This window comes from Ornithorhynchus anatinus, chromosome 1 (assembly GCF_004115215.2).
Source record: "Ornithorhynchus anatinus isolate Pmale09 chromosome 1, mOrnAna1.pri.v4, whole genome shotgun sequence".
Taxonomy (NCBI): domain Eukaryota; kingdom Metazoa; phylum Chordata; class Mammalia; order Monotremata; family Ornithorhynchidae; genus Ornithorhynchus; species Ornithorhynchus anatinus.
The window spans coordinates 152,268,951-152,274,988 of NC_041728.1; the positions used below are offsets into that span (position 1 = coordinate 152,268,951).

The 6,038-nt window shown below is 41.2% G+C and overlaps 1 non-coding gene across 1 annotated transcript; it reads left to right on the forward strand.

Moving 5' to 3' along the window:
* Positions 1-1,158: 1,158 nt before the first annotated feature.
* LOC114817303 lies at positions 1,159-1,297 on the forward strand. The gene has a single exon (XR_003765164.1). It is a non-coding gene; the product is annotated as a small nucleolar RNA SNORA7 (small nucleolar RNA).
* The last annotated feature ends 4,741 nt before the right edge of the window (positions 1,298-6,038 follow it).

The window sequence follows — 6,038 nt, forward strand, 5'->3', positions numbered from 1 at the left end:
CGGGCTTAGGAGTCAGAGGTCACGGGTTCTAATCCCGGCTCTGTCACCTGTCAGCTGGGTGACTTTGGGCAAGTCACTTAACTTCTCGGCTCAGTTACCTCATCTGTAAAATTGGGATTAAAACTGTGAGCACCACGTGGGACAACCTGATTCCCTTGTATCTACCCCAGCACTTAGAACAGTGCTCAGCACATAGAAAGCACTTAACAAATACCAACATTATTATTAATATATTTATTTATATTAATGTTTGTCTCCCAACCTCTAGAATATAAGCTCATTTTGGGCCGGGAATGTGTCTATTTATTGTCATACTGTACTCTCCCAAATGCTTAGTACAGTGCTCTGCACACGGCAAGCACTCAATAAATATTATTGAATGAATGAATGTTTCAGAGAGTACAGTATACGAGTACAATACAACTGTATTTGGCTATGCTTGTCAACTCAATTTCCCTGTGTTTTTGTAAGAAAATAAACAGTGTGACTCTTTTTTAGTACCTGGCAAGGTATAGAGTGATTTGCCCTGAATCACAAGTTAGGACCAATTGGCCATATAGCCCAGATTTCCTGACCTTTAGTTGTATTGGACCCTTCCAAGTGTTCAGTACAGTGTTCTGCACACAATAAGTGCTCAGTAAATACCACTGATTGATTTTAGTTCCAGGGTTTAAGGGATAAGCAAAATCAACTACAAATCAATAATCCCCCAAACTGGGGCAGAGACAATCAGAAGTTAAATGGGCAAAATAGTTGATTTCAAAATTTATGTGAGGAAATGTGCCTTCGACAAGGCTGTTCTGTTCATTTTTTTATGTTTTAGAGTGTCCTGTGTTGGTTCAATTTGTAGTATCGTGACCATTTTCCAAGAATTTTCATGCTCGCAAAATTTATTGACCAAGCCAAGAACATTACCAAAGTCTGAATATAGTTGAAAGTCAAAACAAAAACTGGGGCATGGTCTAGCTGGGGTAATTTCCCTACTCAGTTCATCAGTATGACTTTATTTTATATACTTTGGCCATTTCTCTTTAGGATTTACATGTTTCTAGTAACTATCTCCCTCTGGAGGTATAAAGCAGTTTGCATTGCAGAGATAAAATATCAGAAATACCCTTCTTTGACATCATGAATAATATACTGCTATTATTACTTCTTCTATTCTCAAGATCGCACCTGGAGAGTTTCCAGTACTCTACCAGTCTCAGCTATGGGAGGGAGAGTCAAGCAGAGGCCTACCCATTCCATTCCTAGCTTGGGCAGTAAGCTAGAGAGTGGAAGGCAATCTGCGACAAGTCAAAACTCACCTGTGCTGGGCAGCAGTGGCATGGGAGAGAATAGAGGGTGGAGACTCATTTGCTATGTGGAAGAAGGCAGGGGTAAACCACTTCCATATTTTTACCAAAAAAACTCTTTGGGTACACTACCAGAAGGATTGCAGATGGAGGTGGGGTGTTCTGGGAGAGATGTGTCCATGGAGTAGCTGTGGGTCAGAAACGTTACAACAGCATAAAACAAGACAAGATTACTACTACTAATAACAATAATAATATTGTTAAGCACTTACTAAGTTCCAAGTACTGGGCTAAGCAGTGGGGGACACATAGACAGATCAATCCCAGTCCCGATCCAATATGGGACTCACAGTCTGAGAGGGAAGGAGAAAGGACATTTAATCCCCATTTTACAAATGAGGAAACTGAGGCACAGAATAATAAAGTCCCTTGCCCAAGTTCACACAGCAGGTAAGTGGGGGATTTGGGATTAGAATTAAAATTACTTTTCCTGATTTCGAGTTGCCACCATAAATGAATTTTTTAAATAATGAGTATAGAAAAATAAATATTGAAAATTACTCCCAGTAAATTATTTGTAGTTGCTAGCTCAAGTTTTAGTTCATATTTGCAGGCTTTGTTATAGTGTGTTTGAAAAATGGACTGAGAGTTATTGCAGTCAAGTCAGACACATGTAATAGAACAAAATGTATACAACACAAATTGGGATATTGCAGGTAAAATATGGAAACCAGAGAATACTAAGGTTTTGATTGCCCACCTTCAATTCGCTTACATATGAAAAATTTGTCCTCTTCTGGGTCAAATTTTCACAGTAAATTGTCCACTCTAAAGGTTCTACTAAAATGATCTCTGAGACAGATTGGAAAAAAAAATCTGCTCCTGGCTTTAGAGATCCTGTAATTAAAATAAATGACCATTTTGACTCAGATAATTCAGCTTCTTTAGATGATGTTGGATCTTTTAGTAATTTCTGAATGATCTTGAGTAAATAGCATTTTCATAGATTCAGCTGCTCCATGCAATTCCTTGGGAGAGTTATTTGTATAATCACTCCCAACGCGCTGTGATTTGATTTAGCATCGCTACTTAGCGTGGAGAGGTGAATGGTCCATGCTGCCTCCAAGGTCTGGTACTGTGACTCATCTGAGATTATCAATATCACCTAGAGGGATTTTCTTCTTCATTTCATATTGACTGTGGCAGTGTTCCATTTCTGAAATTTGTTCTCTTCTCTCCTCACTTGCATTCAGTTTGTCATTGGGATTTTACTCTTCACCCCAGAGTCTCCGTAAAGAGAAGCTGATCTTCTTTCAGACTGTTTTCACTGGCACTGAACCTTTTATTTACACTAATTCTTTTCTTTTCCACTTCATAAAGGGCATCGGATCTTCCTCCACCACCAATTAGGAAGGTATGCGTTTGGAGAGCAGAGGAAGGAATGTTGGTTTTGGTGGCATTTTAGATTCAAAATGCCTCTTCAGTTAAAGCAAACCAAATAAACAGCATCCTGGAGATTTCGCTTGAGAAATCAAAATGATTTTTGACACTGTGTCACCGACCAACCTCGTAGGGAGAGAGTCAGAACCAGGTTCGTTTTGGATTCTGAATCAGAAATGAACGAGAGACCTCAGGAGGTACGAGGGATAAAACATTTCTAATAATTGATTCTATTTATATAGAATATCTTGATTCTATTTATACTTGATTCTATTTATTGCTATTGTTCTTGTCTGTCCGTCTCCCCCGATTAGACTGGAAGCCCATCAAAGGGCAGGGACTGTCTCTATCTGTTACCGATTTGTACATTCCAAGCGCTTAGTACAGTGTTCTGCACATAGTAAGCACTCAATAAATACTATTGAATAATAATTTTGGTACTTGTTAAGCACTTACTATGCACCAAGCTCTGTTTTAAGCACTGGGGTAGATACATGTTAATCAGGTTGGACACAGTCTCTGTCCCATATGGCGCTCACTCTTAATCCCCATTTTTACAGATGAGGAAACTGAGGCCCAGAAAGTGAAATGACTTGCCCAAAGTCACGCAGCAGACAAGTAGTGGAGTTGGCATTAGAACTCAGGTCCTACGGATTCCCAGGCCCGTGCTTTATCCACTAGGCCATACTGCTTGGTAAAGGATCAGCTAAGCGCCTCAGCTGAATTTTTTGTACCTAAAAAAATATAAATACAACAATACAAATATATTATGTTTATATATTACATTTGTATAATTATAAAAAATAAATATATACTAATAATATAATATAAAAATTTTAAAAAAAGCTAACAGCTACATCCTTAAACACCTTCGCATTCCTCCGGGAGAGCTCATTACAGTAGTTAAATACTCCTGGCTCCGATGGTTACCGATTTCCTGAGTTACCCCATCCTAACTCAGGCTGGTCATGGTACAGGGGTTCCCTGCCACCGGGCCCAGACCAGCTGGTGTCCTCTGAGCAGCGGCCACAAAGGACGCCTAGGTCAGTTCGGGTCCTCATACCTGGGAAGGCAGCATTGCCTAGTGGATAGAGCACAGTCCTGGGAGTCTGATCCCATCTCCCCCACTTTGCTGCTCTATGACCTTAGGAAAGTCACGTCACTTCCTCTGTGCCTCAGTTATCTCATCTGTAAAATGGGGATTAAGACTGAGCCCCATGTGGGACAGGGACTGTGTCCAACCTGATTTACTTGTATCCACCCAAGTGCTCAGTACAGTGCCTGGTACATAGTAAGTGCTTAACAAATACCATTATTATTATTATTATTACCCCTTCACCAGATGCAGAAATGCTGAGCACTGCCACGTCCTCGATTTGTGATTGTCCACACACTGGGGCAATTTGGAGCACTTGCTCTTCAGCGCGTTCGCCATGCCACCGTACCACTGAGCAATCAAATAAGCTGTGCTTCTGGCTCCAGCTCCTGAATTATTTTGTTTGGGACCCTTATCGGTGTGCGGCAGATGGTCACACATTGCTGTTTAATCAGCCTTACTCTCCCGCACACACAGAAGGAAAAAGTACGGAAAAGGAGAAAGGGAGAAGGAGGAATAAAAGATGCGGAAAGGTTGGGGGAAGATGTAAGAAATGAAGCAAGCTTGATGAAAGGCTCTGAAACCTGGGCGAGGAGGCTGACTCAGACACAGTAGGGCAAGAGGAACAGATTAAGGAGCTCAGCCGGGGAAGGGGTGCGTTTGAAACCGCCGGTAAGAAAGATGATCCTTTCAGTTGCATTTTGAGGCCAACTGGAGAGAGAGCAAGAATAGGACAGAACTCTTAGCAGGTAAATGATCAGAGTAAAGAAGATTTTCCTTGGGGCACCTTGAGACAGCTATATTCTATCTGGATTGCAGCATCTACCTCTTTGAGGGGTGAACAGATCCTCAGCTCCGAGGGAGAGCCCTCCGAGGGTCAAAATTACAGGGCTTGGCTTGGCCAGTCTTGAACCATCCCCATCCAGACCTGATTCTGGCTTGACCTGAGGCTGGACCCCTCAATGAATGTAATCAATCAAAGCTCCCTGTGGGCAGGGAATACAACTCTGTTGTTTTGTATTCTCCCAAGGAGTTAGCACAGTGCTCTGCACACATTAAATGCTCAATAAATGTCACTGATCGATGAGTGCTTACTCTGTGCAAAACACCTCCGCATCGAACAGAAACCCCTTATCATCAGCTTTAAAGCACTCCATCACCTTACCCCCTCCTACCTCACTCGCTTCTCTTCTACTACATCCCAGCCTGCATACTTGGCTCTTCTAATGCTAACCTTCTCTCTATACCTCGATTGATTGGTTGATTCATTCATTCATTCACTCATTCAATTGTATTTATTGAGCTCTTACTGTTTGCAAAGAACAAAGCGCTTGGGACAGTACAATATAACACCAAAAAAAATATTCCTGCCCACAATGAGCTCACAGTCTAGAGGGGGAGGCAGGCATTTAAATGAATGAGTGAATGAATGAATGAATGAATGAATGAATAAATAAATAAATAAATAAATAAATAAATAAATAAATAAATAAATAAATAACCAACCAACCTTGGGGGAAAATATGCTATGCTGGCATGGCTGTTGCTGTGGTTTGCCGGACCGCTTAGGTAAGCCAGGTTGGTCTAGGACAGGGCTACTTTGAGGCTGATTTTAAAAGTTGAAAATCAGTCAGTCAGTAGTATTTATTGAGAGCTTACTGTTTGGAGAACGATGTACTAAGAACTTGGGAAAGTACAATTCATTCATTCAATCATATTTATTGAGCACTTACTGTGTGCAGAGCACTTTACTAAGTGCTTGGAAAGTACAATTCAGCAACAAATAGAGAAAATCCCTTCCCAACAACGGGAAATGTAATGTTAAAACAGACACAATCCCTGCCCACTACAAGCTTACAGTCTTAGGGGGAGACAGAAATCACTATAAATAAATAAGTTACAGATATGTATAGAAGGCTGGAGGGGAGATGAATAAAGGGAACAATTTTGGGTGATGCAGGAGGGAGTGGGAAAAGAGGAAAGGAGGGCTTAGACAAGGAAAACTTCCTGGTTGGGATGTGCCTTCAATAAGAGTTTGAAGGGGGGAAGAGTGATTGTCAGATAGGAGGAGGGAGAGTGTTTCAGGCCAGAGATAGGATGTGTGTGAGAGGTCAGCTGTGAGATATTTTGTTTCTTGTCCAAATCTGTCAAAGAAAATCTAACTGTCAACACCAAACACACCTTTGGGAAAGCATATCATGTCGACT